The following is an 18,263-nucleotide window of genomic DNA, read 5'->3' on the forward strand; positions in this document are numbered from 1 at the left end:
GCTTGCCTTCAGAACTTTAAATTTATATTTACCTTCAGAATTCAGCCTCGTGTTGGATTTTTCTTCAGAATCCCACTGATGTGGAAAAACTCGATGTTAAGCAAAGGTTTCATCATCAAGGATTTTAGGAAGATCTTGCCAAATTGCCATAAAATAGTTGTTGATCTTAAGCTTTTATTACATAAAGAATTTCCTCAAAATCTCCTTAGTATTCCTTCCAAAAGGGTGAAGCTTTTGTGAAAAAAGGCTCAAACTTCAAATTTTTTGTTGGTCAACCAAGAGGATGAAGAAAAATCCTCGATATGACTGGCGAAGGAAAATTCAATGATGTTGAAAAGCCATAAGTGAGCTGATATTGATTATAACCATGGCACATTCTTAAAGATTATTCTTTGGCAGTAAGACAGTGGAAATATTCTGGGCAGTAAAAAAGAACCTACCCAATCCATACCTCCTCAGTCATTTGAGCTGCAATCAAATATCCGCAAAAGGGATCTCTCAATTGTCATCAAGATGAAGACGAATAGGCGAGTTAGATCTTCGTGGCCAAAAAAGATTTGGATCATCTCTGAGATGAAGGAGTTTGCAAAGGATCATTCCAGAAAAGTTCAGATCACCGTCGAGATGAAGGCGAGTGTGATGAACCTACCGACAAACCCTAAAAGATATTTGATTTCTGCTATCATCTAAAGACCTTTTAGGACCGATGTCATCAAGCCTAATTCTTGAGAAAGAAAAAGAAGCATCAGAGCATCTCCAAGATGGAGTTTGTGACGTACCCTTCCCCGAAAAAAAGAGAAAAGTCAAGACATCTCCAAAATGAAGGATGATGTAAAAAGCCCAAGAAAGCTCCATGACTCAAAAAGAGTGCGAAAAGATCATCATGGGAAAAGCCCCAGGATATCAAACTGCCAAAACTATCAAGAATCTTCATTATCTATGTAAAATTCTTCTATCAATATCTTTTTATTCAAATGCTTTTATGAGGCTAAGAATATTTTCTTTCTTTTCATATCAAGGAAATTGATAGCTTCCTTGAAGAAAACCAACAACAATAATTTGACTTTGATTCTGGATTCTATGGAGTAAACCCAGTTGGAGGTAATACTCTAGGTGGAAAAAGGAACATCTTTCAAAAGTACTTACCTTCAATTACCTTGAAAACAACTATAATTTTTATCATTTTGGCAATATTTTCCAGCTTTCCTGATAAAAAATAATAACTTGACATCCGTTTTGATACATCTTGGTGTTGCTTTATTCATCTTTCGCTTTGATCGAAAGATTTGCCTTCTCCTTACAAAAAGGATCGCCTTATTCGTCTTTCGCTTTGTCGAGAAACTTGCCTTCTCCTTACAAAAAGGATTGCCTTATTTATCTTTCGCTTTAATCGAAAGATTTGCCTTCTCCTTACAAAAAGGATCGCCTTATTCATCTTTCGCTTTGATCAAAAGATTTGCCTTCTCTCTACCAAAATGATCACCTTATCCGTCTTTCACTTTGATCGAAAGATTCACCTTCTCCTTGCTAAAAGGATTGCCTTCTCCGTCTTTCGCTTTGATCGAAAGATTTGCCTTCTCCTAAGGATTGCCTTCTCCATCTTTTACTTTAATAGAAAGATTCTCCTTCTCCTTTCCAAAAGGATCACCTTATCCATCTTTCGCTTTGATCGAAAGATTCACCTTCTCCTTTCTAAAAGGATTGCCTTCTCTGTCTTTCGCTTTGATCGAAAGATTTGCCTTCTTCTTGCTAAAAGGATTGCATTCTCCGTCTTTCACTTTGATTGAAAGATTCGACTTCTTCTTGCTAAAAGGATTGCCTTCTCCGTCTTTCGCTTTAATCGAAAGATTCGCCTTCTCCTTGCTAAAAGGATTGCCTTCTCCGTCTTTTGCTTTGATCGAAAGATTTACATTCTCCTAAGGATTGCCTTCTCCGTCTTTCGCTTTGATCGAAAGATTCGCCTTCTCCTTTCTAAAAGGATCGCCTTATTCGTCTTTCGCTTTGTCGAGATATTCGCCTTCTCCTTTCTAAAAAGGATTGCCTTATTCATCTTTCGCTTTGATCGAAAGATTTGCCTTCTCCTTGCTAAAAGGATTGCCATCTTCATATTTCACTTTTGTCTTCTCCTTGCTAAAAGGATTACCATCTTCATATTTTGTTTTCACTTTCTTCTTTCCAAAAAGGATTGCCCTCCTCATCTTTCGCTTTGATCGAAAGACTTGCCTTCTCCTTACTAAAAGGATCACCTTATTCCATCTTTCGCCATGTCAAGAGATTCTCCTTCTCCTTGCTAAAAGGATCGCCTTATTGTCTTTCACACCATTGAAAGATTCGCCTCCTGTTACCTTATTCATCATTCATTTTGTCAAAAGAATTGTCTCACATCTCCTTATTTTCCATCTCTCACATTCCCAGAAGAGTTGCCTCATTTAGCTGAAGTATCTCTTCAGTCCCATCACGGTTTCTCCATTTGAGAATTTCGTATGGTCGTACCCAGTCAGGTTAAGGGTCAAACTTGTACCTTTTGCGAGAGGTCATCAATTTCAAAAAGCTATTTCAGTCTGAGCAATGATACACCCCAAAATCATCCCCTTTTCCAAGCTTTAGGGTACCCCATCTTCTTCCTTTCGCAAACCCCTTTCGAATTTGTTTGTCCAAAATCCGAAGGTCTCATCATGGTTTCTTCGTCCGAGGACTCCCGTTGGTCGTCCTCTTCAGGTTAAGGGTTAAGCCTGAACTTCCTGTCACAAGGTATCTTCCTTTTCAGGTCTTGGTTAAACCTGAATCTCGTTACAATGAGGTTCTTTGTTTTTGACAAGATGTTTTCTTCCAGTCCCATCATGGTTTTTCCCATCGAGGAATCCATGTTTTGTATATCCATCCAGGATAGGATTCTACTTGAGCTTCATCTCACAAGGCATTTTCCAAAAATGTCCCATCAAGGTCCTCATGTATTTCTTTCCTCATTCAATTCATTTTGATATATCTTCGTCCCATCCAGGTTAAGGGCTAAACCTGAATCATTCTAAAAAGTGTATCTTGTTTCACCCATGAGACTTAATCAAAATTCTTATTCCACCATTTCAGGACGTTCACCAAAAGTCCCATCACGATTTCCTCATTCTCTATTATTCAGTCATGTCATTTTCGAGGATTTCGTCTCCCAAAAACCATTCAGGATAAGGTTTTAAGCCTGAGAAGTCATATTTTCAAAATAATTCTTCCACACCCAGTTCAGATCTGCTGACTGGGGCATTTTCAAAATTTGGAGTGTTATCTTTGCCACTAAGCTCGACTTTCAAACCGGCTTAGTAGCAAAGAGGGGCATCTGTGAACACCACAAATTTTTCAAAGGTTTGTAAAAATGACCTTTTTGCCCCTGACTCCATTTTCTGAGAAAATCAAAGTTAATCTTCAATTATTCCTCAAATTTTCTAGATTGAATTTCATGCTGATAGATTCAAACTTGATTCCGGATCCGAAACCAGTGTTCAAAATCCAAATCTGAGCTTCGTTATCCAAATTTTCAAAATAAAATTTTAAAATACCAAAAATAACCTTTTGAAAGGCTCAGACAGTCCATCCGGTATCCGTTTGGATCCATCGTGCTATATTCCTTGATTCAAGGTTTAATACTCGAATATTTTTTCAAAACTTGGGTCCAAACCCATTTTCTAAAGAAATCAAACCCAAATTTCTCAGAAAACCCTTCTCTTTGTAAATATTTCTGAAAAAATTAAAAAATGACTTTTAAATCCCTTATTTTTCTTAGTTTCATAACTTTATATAATAAAATGAAGAAAAAGAACAAAAAAATCAAAAAGAAGAGAAAAATACGAAAAAATTGATAGAGTAAGCTTTTTTTATAAAAATCGTTTCTTATAAAAAAACCCTTTTAGCAAATTTTCTTAAAAGAGCCCCTTTTTAAAAAATTCATAAAAAAACCCGAGGGACCCTGTTACGAATTTTTTTTAGGGTTTTGAGAGCCTTCGCAAGGGGTCGGCTGGCCGGCGCCTCCCTCCATTCTCTCTGACTAGCGCCTTCTCCCTCTCTCGGCAGAACTCTCCAGAACCTTCTCCCTCTCCATTACACGCCCTCCAATCCCCCATGGCTTCGCTTCATCCCTTCATCACCAACAACATCTCCTTCCATCGTTGATTCCTAACGGCTTCTTCCTCAACCCTCAATCCTCAACCAAACCCCTCCATTTGGGATCCTTTCACCCCCCTCTTTAAAAACCGGTTAAGGGGAAACCCTCAGATCCATCCCTTCTTCACCTATGCATTACCCCTTCTCCTTCTTCCCTTCTCTCACGATCTATCCTCACCTCCAACCCTTTGTCGTCTCTCTACTCTCTTTCCCTTTTGCATGATCCTTACTTTCCCTATTGGCAAAGAGGTTCAATCAAACCAGTCGTAGTGGAAAACCACCTGCAGCCGCAGCAGAAGACCTCCGCCGTAGGAGAAAAGAGCTCTACTCCTTCATTCAGAACCTCTGCAACACCTCAGTAAGTCTTCCTCTCTCTCGTCTTGCTGTAACTTTGATTTTTTTTTTTTAGTTTTTCTTGTTGATCGCCTCATTATCGCACCATGGATAGAGTCTGAATCACTCATAGCTATTTTGGCCCATCTCTGTGCTACAACAAAAGGAATATATCATTCTGACATTTCTTTTTCTTACGTTTTGTTAGCTTTGCCGGTTTGAGATTCTATTCTTGATCAAGTTATCGGATTCAAAATCAAATAAGGCTCATTCGAGTTTCAATCCAATTTTCCTGCTGATGCTCAATTTTTACTTCCATTTTATTTTCTGTGAAATTCTGACTGCTGGTTTTGCATTATCATCTTTATTCTAAGGGGTTTGATTTCCTTCTCACTGTTCCTTGCATCTGGATGGCTATTAACATTGCAATTTACCCTTTATTTCTGATCGATGCTTAGTTTTTCTCTTTCTCTTCTTTTTGTTTTTACTGATTGCAATCAAAAGTCTATCCCGATGGTGGATTCTGCCCAATAATCTTTTAGCATCCAGTTTGTTGTAAACCTTGTGTTTCTGGACAATGTTTTCCCTGCTATGCAATGAAACACACAACCCTTATCATTTGCACACCACCCATACAACTTCCCATCTATACATCGGTAAGTGTTTGTTTATTCCCCTCTTCATGGACATTGAAACCAGATATTGGTTTAGGCAGATTATCTGCAAGTGAAGTCAGGGGATAGAATTGATCTCTATGGTGATCATCCGGTAAAGCAAGATATCAAGATAAATGAGGGCATAATTTTCCTAAGGAAGTTGAAGCTCGATATATAGGTGAAGTGGGCAGATCTCTGGTCTTCGTATGCTTACGGCATCTCCAATTTCAAGTCAGGCAAAAGCTGGGTGTGGCTCTGTGAACAGTCTATCGCCTTTTGGGGTCCTACTGCCTCAAGTAGGAAATTGTGAATCCCTGTTGACCTTTGTACCCATACTGGTTAAAACTATATCTGTTAAAAACAAAAAAAAAACAAAAAAAAAGCTAATGGATATGGTAAAGTATCATGGTGATATGCTGACATCTCTCCAGAAATGATGTTAAAGTTGAAACAACTTGAAAACATTTGATGAACCTCGGAAGCAGGATCGGGTTATTGCAGGGAGCCACATGAATCATGAAGTTCTGTGTATAATGAGGTATGTTATTTAAATCCAAGGAAGTGGATGTTGGAGCTTCAAATCAGAATGTCAGGTTTGTACCCCACTGCTAAACTGATTTTGGATATTCATGTAAATTTTTTTTCCTTTTCCTGTTCTATTGTTATTCTTCGATTCATTTTTTTTGGGTTTCCATGTTTATATCTGATTATTTTATCTGCACTCGATCTTCAGCCTTTATAATATTTGACTGCACTTTATTCACTTTGATTCAAAATGTTTCAATTGCATTCCTTTTAGGCATTTGGTTGATTTATGGCATCTGTTTTTTTTTTCTTGTCAATAGTACTGATCATCAGAGCATCAACCATCCGTTTGTAATAGCCTAATCCACTGACTTTGCATAGGCATTGAACAACCCATCAACGCAGATGTTTGCTGGAATTCTAGCAGTGGCAAAAACAAAAACACTTCTGTCCATGAGAAGCGTGTAGTCGAGCCTTGGGGGTAGGTATGCTTCTGACCTTGCATCTTGGTTGGCATGCCAAATGCTTGAGACAAATCGTGGGTGCAGATGACTTAAAAGCTATGGCACTCCAGAGAACTATTGAAGTCTGAGGAAAGGACAGACTCCTCATTCCTGGCAATCCATTTGAAGTGCACAGTCGTAAAGATTGCTACTGTTCATGCTAATTCTTTATGAATTCAATCAAAATCTCAAGAAGTGCACAATTTTTCACTATTCTTTCAACTTTTCTATGGGAAAATGAGAGAATTTTAATTCATTCATGCATGTCTATTTCTGCCTTTTTATATAGAGTTCAGTGCCTAATCTGCTTGAAGGTGTTCACTTCTGGCTAATTGTTAGAATATAAGAGATCTCATCTTGCCCCAGTTGGAGATGTGGGATTCAAAGGCGATGCTTGAGCAGAAATGCGATGGAAAAAGGAGCTCAAATTTTTGTAGGGAATTTTATTTTCAGTGGCAAGTATGCAGGCAACTAAAGTTTTGAGGCTTGATGTTTATTATCATACATCTACCGTGGTCTTATAAATATGTTAGGTTCTTCAACCACTACGGTAAACTCAAGAACTAGGTTCTTTAGTTTCCTTTTGTAGTTTAGTTGCATCTACTTTGTTTTTGTAAGATCCACGATTCTAATTTTGATGATTATGGTGTAATTATATGGAAATCAATGAAATTTTTATGTCTTGGTAATTTTTGAGGATTTGCTTATTTTGAGAACTGGGTAAATCGTGAAATGTTATGTAGATGAATCAATTTCGGGAAATCTAAAACGGATCAACACCTGAATCCTTTAGGATAAGTTTGGAATAGGGTAGTGGTGATACACCCCAAAATTTAGACCCGAACAACGAGGAAACATTGTCAGTGCATGTGAATTACGAGTATTGACTTAAGTTTGGACCCGAATCTTAGAACGCCTAATTTTAACAAACGAGTGGTGATTTCCTTAAGAGGCTTTGACTATTCTACATTAATTAAGGTTTTTAAGAGAATGAAATGACTTGTTGGGATTAAATTTTTGCCTTGTTTCATTAAGTATGCGTTTTCTTATGACATACATTTTGGCGGGTTTTGGGTTTTGACCCAGAACACTTAGTGGATCCATGGCCCATGGGCGACCCTATCAGTGGACATCTATAGCCATGGTTGACCAGTTGGTCAAGGGTGGACCAGCTGGGTGGCGTTTTTGCAAGAAGGTTGCATGGTTTTAAAAAGAGGGCCTCTATTGGCCATGTATCTTTTCAAAAACCTCATGATGGAGCCCAAAGTCCATCATGAGGGGCGTCTTTTCAAAAAAGAGAGCATGGGGCTGGCACCCCATGGTAATTTTGAAACAAAACTAAAGGTTTTAAAATACCCAAAATCGGTTGGGCCTAAGGAGTGGCTAGCCTTGGGCAGCCCTTGAAATTTTTCCAAAACAATAATGGCTTTTTCAAAATGGCATTTTTGTAAGTCTTTCTAAAAAGTTTAGAAAAGCTTGACATGCATTGGCTATGGAGGGGCGTGGAGCAACCCAGCCCTCCATCTTAGAAGGGTAAATCCTAGCCGTTCAACCTAGAGAACATCATATAAAAACTCTGAAAAAAACGGGCCCCTCTCTCACTCTTGTTGGGCGATTTTTTTTTCAAAGACTCTCTCTCTCTCTCTCTCTCTCTTTCCCTCTCACTTGTTTCCCCTCTCCAACCGTGGGAACCTCTTAACGTGTAGCTGCAACGTCACCTTCATCTTCTTCCACTAGCTAAGGTGAATATTCACCCTTCTTGTATACGATTTCGTATGAAAAGGAAGCCGGTGGGGCTTTGCATCTTTGCATGCAAGTCCATACGGTGGATTAACTCCAAGATTTGTAGTTGCTATCTTGATTCACTATGGATTTACATTATCATTTTGTAGCATGCATTTACAGTCTTGGTTTTGCTCTTCCTTTCGATTTCATTTCAGTTTTATCACCCTCTATGATTGTTGTGGTCTTCCTTCTCAAAAGAAAAGAAAAGAGGTGGTTAAGCTTTTTTTTTTTTCTTTCTCGCTGGGTTCACAGCTATAGCATTATCTTCGGTTGTGCGGGACCGAGCTGGGCTTGTCCAGCCCACCCCCATTCCGGTTGATGTGATCTCGGAATGCTGGAACGCCGGTTGGTGTATTTCGGCCACCAACATTCTTTTATTCTCTTTTGGATGTTTCTTTCAGTGGAGTTTGGGCTCAATCCAGTCTACATGCGTTGGGACTATTATTGCAGCAACGATCTGGGTTTGGGTCACAACGTGACCAGCCCTGCTTGAGCGTGGAACCCTGGATCTTTCTTTTAGCAACAAGGTAATGCTTGCTTGGTTTTATTATTCATTTCTTTATTTTCGACACGTTGGCTCTCGGGTTGGTTCACCCGGTTGGTGCACCAGGGCACCGAGTGTTCCGACCAACCAGGGTGAAGCCGGTCGTTCGAGGCCATACCCCTTTTGGGTTGGCTGCTCGAACACCCCTTTTGAGCTCTTACTCATGCTGCTGGGAAGAGCATCCGACTTGGTCCAGTGGACCAGACCTCTTGACCATCCAGTTTTTGCGGTAGCTGGAGTTGGACGTCATGCAGGTAGCCCGCGCGCCCAGCACGAGCCCTCAATGAGCTCTTTCTTTTTTGGAGGTAAGTTTTATTGTATCATTTTCTTTTCTTTCCTTCCTTGGCTTGGACTGTCGCCGGTCTGAACCATGGGTTCAGACCAGCACTACAGTCTATCTTGTTTCAGTTGGGTGCAAGTTTGGGCGCAGCCCGAGTTACCCTCCTGGCCGGGATTGGGTGCGCACCGTTTGGGTGTTGTGCACCCATGGCTTTCGGTTAGCCTTGAGGGGGGGAGGTGCAAGTCTGAACCGAGGTCTCAGACCTAAACCTCTTGGCGCCCAGTGTTAGCTGAGGCTCACCAGGTTGGAACAGTGTGCCAGCTACTAGGTGCTGGGCACCCCGAGTTTCCTTTTCGGTTGAGCCACTTTGGGCTCAGGTCTGAACCGAGACCCTGTCCTGTCTTAGCAGTCGTTTGGTCCTAAGGACCAGACCACCCCTTGATCAGCTTTAGTACCTCTTCTTCACTAGAATAGACATTGACCCTTGTCGGGGTTGGGTTTTAGCCCCAACCAAAGCCTTTGGTCGATCTGGCCTGAACTTTGGATCGGACCCGACCATGTCGATATGCATGGTAGTTAGGCCCGGAAAGGCCAGACCATTATTCGGGACTGAAACTCGCTTTCCTTGACCGCAAGTATGTAGACTTCCAGTTGGTAACCTGGAAAACCGAAATCCAACTATTCTGGCTGTCAAACACTTTTTCACGCAAAAACCAGCTTGTCTCCATTTCAAGTTGAACCATAGTAGACCCAATGACGGATTTAGTTTGGCCAACACTTTTTTTTCACACCTCAGTTAAGCTTTGGCATAGTGTACATGTTTTGGGTTGCACCGAGTTCTGTATATATATATATATATAAATATGTATATACTTAACGTGTATATAATTATGGGTATTTGGAACCTTGAGTATCTTTGTAACGTGAATGTATGTATGTATATGCACACTTGTTGGTTTACAACACTTAAATGATTGTTCCGGTATGTCCGATATGGAATGTGACACTCTTGTGTTCCGTCCAAACATCTTTATGATAATGTTACACTTTGAGTCAATTAGTGTTAATCTAACGTTCTTCTTGACAACGGTTTATTTCGGGACCGCAGGCGCGACTCCCCATACCGTGGAAATAGCCAATGTTATTCCCATTAGACTGGATGATTGGTTAAATTTGATTATAAACTCTTGAATATGAAAATGTTGATGAATGCAATCATAACACTGAAGTATGTAACATAGTGCAGTTTAATAGCATGTGATGCCTCTATTGTTATATTGTGCAAAAGATAAAAACTTGTGATATTCCTTCACTTTGCACTTAGCACATCCTGACATTGTTATTGAATAGTGCGTACCCTAAGGAGGTACCTAGCTTGAGGCATTGGGAAGTGCATTAGGTGCACTTACCTCATGAGATAAAAAGATAGAAATTGAACACCAAAGGGTATGAAGGTTGAAATGATTCATTGTGGGCTCAGTTAGAGTCTTCGGGCAGTGGCCCTTGTGTGGAGTGGACTCTTGTGTGTTATACCCTAAACAGAAAATGAGATAATATGGTGTTTTGACTGTTTTCATGAGCAGTGTGTGAAATTCCACTAGAGGGGGGGTGAATAGTGAAATACGATAAAGATCGATAAAAAAAAATAATCAGGCAATAAAGCACAACACATAAAACACAGAATTTATACTGGTTTGGTCAATACCCAGACCTACATCCAGTCCCCAAGCAAACCACTTAATCTTTCCACTATAACATCCGAGTCACCGGATAAATAGTACAACACCCTCTTCCTCAGAGGTCTTCTTCTCTCAACAGAGAAGGGGCACACCCTCTTCCACATAGGTCTTCTTCTCTCAACAGAGAAGGACAACACCCTCTTTCACAGAGGTCTACTTCTCTCAACAGAGAAGGGCAACACCCTCTTTCACAGAGGTCTACTTCTTTCAACAAAGAAGGAATACAGTGAATAACAGAAAGTTACAATACTTCCTATAGAACCTTCAGAATAATATGAATGCACGAATGAAGGATTCTCAGAATGTTCTGTTTGTCACTCAGAAGATACTCTTTGTCAAAGAGCTGGACTTGACTTTTTCTCTTTTCTTTTTTTTTTCTTTTTCTCTTTCTTTTTCTTTTTCAAGGCTCTCTTTTCAGATAATGAATAAAATTTTTCTCATTGTAAGCTCACACATCTATTCCATTCTCTTGTTTGAATAGTTTATTTGAGTGTGTTTATATAGCTTTAAAAAAGTAGTCGTTACATTTTGACATCATAGCCTTTTTGAAATGTGAAATGTTATGTCACTTCAAAAACATCTTTTAGAGAAATTCGAGAATGCCTTTTTCCATAAAAGTAAAATATAGGGTACACTTAGTCGTTATAATATTTTAGGTAATACATATTTTATGTAAAAAGTCTATTTCTTACAATAGTACATTGAATGTTGGATTTGTAGTTTTGTCTTTATTCTAATTAATGATTTGAGGTACATAAGTACTTCTTTACCTTAAATGAGTGTAAGTACAATGAGTGCTTTGAGATATTTATTTGTACATAGTCATGTCAAGTGTTTTCTTTATGTTGTGTTTTTCAAAGTCTTCAGAGAGAATGAGGACTACAAGAAAGTCGACATTCTTGAGAAGGATATTAACAAGGATTTCTTACAGGAGGTATTTAATGCTTGTACAAAGAGAATGATGACTTCAAGTAAGTCGACATTCTATGGGTTTGTAAAAAGGTAACTAGAGTCTTTTCAAAAACCTTTTTTTGTTTTTCTTTGTGTAGCCGATTTTATGTTTTTGTCTTCTTCCTATATTTAAAAACATTTCTTTAAAGAAGGTAACTAGAGTCTTTTTAAAAACCTTTATTTGTTTTTCTTTGTGTAGCCGATTTTATGTTTTTGTCTTCTTCCCATATTTAAAAATATTTCTTTAAAGAAGGTAACTAAAGTCTTTATAAAAGTAATTTATATTTGTTTTTCTCTATGTAGCTGATTTCATGTTTTATCTTTTTCCTACATTTCTTTTCATGTTGTCTTGTATATAGTGTAAGGTACAATTATTACATGTCAAAATATCTTTTTCATAAAGGGTTGTAAGAAGGTACAATTATTAGTTTTCAAAAGGAGCTTTTTGAAACTATCATATACTTTTATGATATAGTTTTTATGAATGAGTATGTAATATGCAATATGCATGTTCCTGAAGCTTCTGTTACATATGACTCTAAAGAAGAAAAAGTCTTCATCTTGAGGTAGCCGATCTCTTCATTTGAACTTTAGGAATGCATGGCTCATCAAGCTTTTTCTTCAAGGAGTATGATTGCACTAGTTGTACTTGAACAGGAAGTCTCCATCCTTTTTGGGTGAGATATCCTTGCATCAAATACTCGTTAGTTTTATGGCAAAACATATTCAGTCATAATATAACATTTTTCAAGAGGACATATTATCATATCATATAAAATCAAATACGACAGTGTATCATATTATGTGACATCAAAACAGAGTTTCTCAACATTCTCCCCCTTTTTGATGATGACAAAATATGCTCCCCCTGTCAAAAAGACATTATGCATAGAAATAATAATATGATAAAATATTTGAAAAATGTTTAAAGAGAGTATTTCTCCAATAATGGAGACAGGTTTTCTCCCCCTTTGTCATAGACAAAAAGGAAGGGATCAGAGTAAAGAGAGTTATTACAGATCCAAAAGTAATTAAATATTACAGTTAAAAAGTAATTAAAAGTTATTACAGACCAAAAAAAAAGTTTATGTAGAGCCGGAAGAAGGGTGAAACTTTTGGAGTAGTGCATCTTGGCCGAGTTGTAGTGAAGCTTGATTCTTCAGAAGGAGATCCTGGGTGCTCTGAATATTGACAATAGCTGTGAAGATGTCAAGGTCAGAAGTTGCTGCTTGATCTGCTTCTTGAGGGCCTTTGTCATCAGAGTTTAAAGGAGAGGACTCTTCTTCATGAAGAGAGGAGTCATCAAAAATATTGTTTGAGTAGTAGACGACATCGGTGGCAAGAGGAATCTAGAAGAATTCAAGAATGAGTGAGATGAAGTATCCGAAGGGAAGAGACTTAAAAGAACGAAAGTTGATGATGTTGTGGAAGATGACACTGGACCAGTTGATAGAAAAGGCAGAGAAGATGGCATAAAGAAGAAGGGAGCTTCATTTGCAATAAATCCCCTGGAGGGCGATTTGGATACAATATTGGAGGAGAGAATTTTGGACAACAACTGAGCATGAGGTTTGAGATTGCTCTCATGCCATGGGAAGTGAGTGGAGCGAGTGGAGAGGAGGATTTTTTGAAACACAGAATGGTCGAGAGGAACAACGTTGGGAAGTTCAATACTGTAAGAACAAATATTCAAAATATTGCCTAACTGAGATATGCCAAAGGAGAAAAATTTTCCATGTACCATGGAAGTGATAGACGAGTGATCATGGTTGATAGAAAGGTTGGTGTAGAAAACTTTGATAAGGTGAGGATAGATGGGCATTTGTTTTGGAGAAGCTAGAACATGAATAAGTTCAGAAAGAGAAGTTTGTAAGTCAAATGTTGGAAGGGCTTCAAGGTGAATCAAGTTGCCTGGTAGGATGGTCAAAGATTTGATGGAGTGATAAGTGTGAATGAGATCAGGAAATCTCAATTCAGAAGCTTGAAGTAAGTCGGATGTGCCAGAGAATGCCATTGCAAGAGCAAAAGGAAAACGAGCAAGAGAGAAGATCTTGAAACGAGTAAAGATTTGTAAGGAAAAAGGAGGACTAAGAAGAGCGAGTTTGAAGTGGGTAATAGTTTGTAGGAGAATAGATAGATACGAGTGGAATTGGTGTGGGATGAACCAATCCATTAAATAGAAGAATGAAAATAATTTTGATAGGTTTTGAATGACATTGGAAGTGAGTGATTTTTAGAATTTAGTCAAATAAGGAAATCCGTGAGTAGTAAGTTAAGAGACTTGTGAATGACAAATCAAATCAATGTTTGAAGATAGTGTATTATATTGGGTTGAGAAGGACATAGTTTTGAAATAATTTGTATACATATAGATTTTACTATGGGTGAGTTTATCGACTAGTGAGAGAAGTAATTAATAGAGTATGGGGTGTCATGTTTTGAACTTGAGAGAGTGAATAATTCAAAAAGTTTAAAGGAATAGTTATAGAGTGAAGAAAATAATGGCCTAATAAAACAAGCAACTTTTTCTCCATGATTTTACTTTATGTGGACGTATTCCTAATTCGTGAATGAAGAGTTTGGAATAGGACAACCCATAGGGCATGAGTGAGAGACAATAATAATTTTTATTTATATATATTGATAAGCGTGAAAGGAGAGTGAATAGACATAAAAAGATGATACGGATGTGTAGAAAAATGAGAAAGGTTATAAAGGACAACAATCACTTGATTTAGATATGGCATAAGGTAGAGTTAGATTAGCCAATAGATAAAGTTTTGCTTGAAGACAAGACTTTTATGAATCTCGATTTAAGAGAGATATAAAATATATGAGAGAGTCATGGTCACGGATGGAAAGTCACTTCTTATGGGATAAGGAGAGAAAAAGGAAATAAAAAGGGTGGTACTAGTAGTGCTAGAAACAATAGAGGACAAGTTGTTGACAAAGGAGAGTTTTAAATATTATTTCATAAAGGATGTGACAGGATGATAATAGATTATACTTAAGCTATGAAATAACCGATGATATAGTAAAAGTTTACGTGAAATATAACCACTTAAAAGGTGATAATCACTTTGAAATTTTCATAAGAGGGTTTAAGATTCTCGAGAATAATATTGATAAAAGGTCATGAAAGGGAATATATCACATGAATATAATTAATTAAGAATAATAATTAAAGTCATGAGGAATTATGTTTGGAGGCCGGCTAGCTTATCGTATGAGAGGTTGTCATAAAAAGACAAAAGATATAAAAGGTGTAATGAAATGAGTGATGTGATCCAAGTCATGATAGCTTTTTACTTAAAGTAAATGGTTCTTATGGATATACGTAAAAGGAGATATGACAAGAAGTCATTATGAGAGTGTACTTGAAAGATGACAAGTTGAAAGACATAAAGAATGTGCCATGATGAATGTGTATCTATGAGTATTGACAGTATACGAAAATATGAAAACATAGTTTGACTTTGAATGGTAAAACAAACACAAAAAAAAATCGATAAGAAAAAGCCTTTTAAAATAAGATTTTATCAACAGCAATAATCTTAATAAGTGTGATTAATTTATAAGTCACTTAGTTTGCATATTCCTAGTTCTCTTCTAATACGTGTGAAGTCTTCATGTTTTAATGGTTTAGTGAATATGTCTGCTAACTGTTGATTAGTGGGTATGAATTCCAGTTTAATTATTTTGTTTAAGACTTGTTCTCTTAAGAAGTGGTGTCTTATTTGAATGTGCTTAGTTCGTGAGTGTAGGATAGGATTTTTAGACAAGTTTATAGCACTAGTATTATCACAGAAGATGGTTGTATTTTCAAAATTTAAACCAAAATCTTTTAAGGTTTGTTTCATCCAGATAACTTGTGTACAGGCTAGGCTAGCAGCTATATATTCAGCTTCAGTAGTTGATAAGGATACACAGTTTTGTTTCTTACTGAACCATGATACAAGTGAGTGCCCTAGCATATGACATGTTCCACTTGTGCTTTTTCTATCAGATTTACTTCCAGCAAAGTCAGCATCGCTGTATGAGATTAGATCAAATGTAGAGGATTTTGAATATAATAATCCAAAATCAACTGTGTCTTTTAAATATCTCGTTATTCTTTTTACAGCTTTAAGATGTGATTCTTTTGGATTTGACTGAAATCTAGCACACAAGCAAACACTGAACATAATATCTGGACGGCTAGCAGTTAAATATAGAAGTGATCCTATCATATCTCGGTATACCTTTGTATCAACAGACTTACCATCTTCATCTTTGTCCAGAACAGTAGTAGTGCTCATAGGAGTAGATTTTGAAGCAGTTGAGTTCATGTTGAACCTCTTCAGAAGTTCACGAGCATACTTAGATTGATTGATGAAAACTCCATCCTTGGTTTGCTTAATATGCAGTCCAAGAAAGTAGGTGAGTTCTCCCATCATACTCATTTCAAATTCTTTCTGCATGGACTTAGAAAATTCTTCACAAAGAGTGTTGTTAGAAGATCCAAATATGATATCGTCTACATATATTTGAACAATTAGGGTATGATTATTCACTATTTTAACAAATAATGTAGAGTCTGCTTTGCCTACAGAAAAACCAGTTTTTAACAGAAAGGTTTTAAGTCTATCATACCAAGCACGAGGTGTTTGTTTTAAACCATACAAAGCACGTTTGAGTTTAAAAACATGATTTGGATATAGTTCATTTTCAAATCCTGGAGGTTGTTTTACATAAACTTCTTCATTTATAAAAGCATTTAAAAAATCACTTTTAACATCCATTTGATATAATTTGAAATCCATATAGCTTGCATATGCTAAAAATATTCTAATAGATTCAAGTCTAGCAACAGGAGCAAATGTTTCATCAAAATCAATACCTTCCTCCTGGTTGTATCCTTGAGCTACTAGTCTGGCCTTGTTTCTTATAACATTACCTGTTTCGTCTAGCTTGTTTCTGAAGATCCATCTTGTCCTAATGATTGGATGATCCTTTGGTCTAGGTACAAGATACCAAACTTCATTCCTTTGGAATTGATTCAGTTCTTCAGTCATGGCTAGCATCCAGAACTCATCGATGATGGCTTCATCAATCTTCTTAGGTTCAAGTTGAGAAATGAATGTCATATTTGCAATCCGTTCTAACTGAGCTCTAGTCTGAACCCCCTTTGTCAGTTCTCCCAAAATCTGCTTTTAAGGATGATCTTTGATATCGACAAATGTTCTTTGATGATCATCTTCATTAGACTTAGTTGTGTTATCTAAAAATAAATATGTACTTTCAACATCATCATCATTAGTTTGCTTATGAACAGATTGATCAATAGATTCACAAAAACTAACATGCATAGATTCTTCAATAGTATTATAACTCTTATTGAAAACTCTGTATGCTTTACTATGACTTGAATATCCTAAAAATATGCCTTCAACGAATTTAGCATCAAATTTATCTAGGCTATCTTTTGTGTTTCAGATAAAGCATTTACATCCAAAGACATTGAAATAGTCTATTCTTGGAGTTCTGTCATAAAATAGTTCATAGGGAGTTTTATTTAATAAAGGTCTAATGAGAACTCTATTTGTTATGTAGCATGCAGTATTAACAGCTTCTGCCCAAAAAGATTTAGCAAGATTATTGTGTTGGAGCATAGTCCTGGCAGATTCTTGAAGGGTTCTATTCTTTCTTTCTACTACACCATTTTGAGGTGCAGCTCTAGGAAAGGCAAAGTTATGAGAAATATCATGCAAGTTACAAAAATTTACAAAGAGTTCATTTTCAAATTCTCCTCCATGGTCACTACGGATTTTAACAATAGAACACGATTTTTCATTTTGTAATTTTTTACATAAAATTTCAAATTGACAAAACGTATCACTTTTGTTTTTCAAAAATATTACCCAAGTAAATCTTGAGTAGTCATCTACAATGACAAAAGCATATCTATTATGATTAAGGCTAGCTACCCTAGAAGGACCAAAAAGATCCAGGTGAAGAAGCTCTAAAGGTCTTTTACTTGAAATGATATTTTTTGATTTGAAAGATGACTTAGTCAACTTTCCTAGTTAACATGCATCACAAAAATAATCCTTTTTAAAAGAGATTTTGGGTAACCCACGTACTAACTTATCTTTAGCTAATTTAGACATGTACTTAGAATTTACATGACCCATTCTCATGTGCCATAAATGTTGAGAGTCATTATTAGCTATAAGGCAATGTTCTGTGATGTTTTCTAGGTATAGTTCATATATATTATTCTTTCTTATACCTTTTAGGATGATGTTTTCGTTGGTGTCTGCTATGAGGCATGCATCATGATTAAAGCTAACATTATAACCTGTGTCACACATTTGACTGATACTTAGTAGGTTATGTTTTAAGCCTTTAACAAGAAGAACGTCTTTGATAAGAGGTTTATCTATGTTACCAATATTACCAATGCCAATTATCAAACCTTTGTTGTTATCTCCAAAGGTGACGGTTCCTCCTTCTTTATGATGAAGAACAACAAAAAGGTCTGGATGTCTTGTCATGTGTTTTGAACATCCACTGTCTAGAATCCATCTGTTCTTCTTATTTGGAGCATGCAAATCATCAAGTAAAATTTCTTTTTGGTACCCAATCGGGTCCCTTTTTGTTAGACCTTGGAACCCACATCCATTTAGATTTGGATTTGTCTACAACCTTAGAGGAGTTAAAAAAATTAGCATTATAATACTCCTTATTTGGTTCAGACGAACTTTTTACAAACGTGGTCTTTTGATTCATACAAGAAGGCTTGTTGAAATGAGAGTA

The sequence above is a fragment of the Nuphar pumila genome, chromosome 8, assembly GCF_984573655.1.
Source record: "Nuphar pumila chromosome 8, dmNupPumi1.hap1.1, whole genome shotgun sequence".
NCBI lineage: Eukaryota > Viridiplantae > Streptophyta > Magnoliopsida > Nymphaeales > Nymphaeaceae > Nuphar > Nuphar pumila.